Below are 592 nucleotides of genomic sequence, written 5' to 3'. Positions count from 1 at the left end.
GGGGTCTGATGCAATGTCATTCCTTGCCAGTGTGGGAACTGCTGGGAGCTCACGAGGGAAGGCACCAGAGACGGGCAAAGCAGTCCCCCAGTCCTTATCTTGGCAATAGCTGTGCAAGGGACTCTGTCTCCAGGCACCGAGATTAACTCAGAGGGCCTCTCCCAACATTAGCTCCACTGGAAGGAGGTCAGTCTTCCTCCAGACCTGAGGAGCAAGCCACTCCTTCCTACTCCCCACTGCCCACAGGTCAAGCAAAGGAACCAGCCAATGTCTGCTTTTAGGAAATGTCCGTATACACTCGAGAGGTCCTGGGATGCTTGATCATGGCCCTAGATTAAGGCAGCAATGGCAGAGGGCACCATCGGCCCTTAGCACCCCCACCTTGTCAGCATCCTGCACGCCCAGAAATCCCAGCACAGACACTTGCATAGGGGCTGGACGGAGACCTCCATCCCCAATCGGGAAAGCCACCTAGACACGTATTCAGCTCGGGTGCGGCTTTCAGAGGCATGGAGCATTTTCCCACTCTGACTGTCTCTGTAGGTGCTCCACGTGTCTCAAAAACCGGGCTCAGACCATCTGAGCTCTTGAC

The sequence above is a fragment of the Crocodylus porosus genome, unplaced genomic scaffold (genome assembly GCF_001723895.1).
Source record: "Crocodylus porosus isolate Cpor-Errol unplaced genomic scaffold, CroPor_comp1, whole genome shotgun sequence".
Lineage (NCBI taxonomy): Eukaryota > Metazoa > Chordata > Crocodylia > Crocodylidae > Crocodylus > Crocodylus porosus.
Note: the sequence above shows the minus strand (reverse complement) of the source record.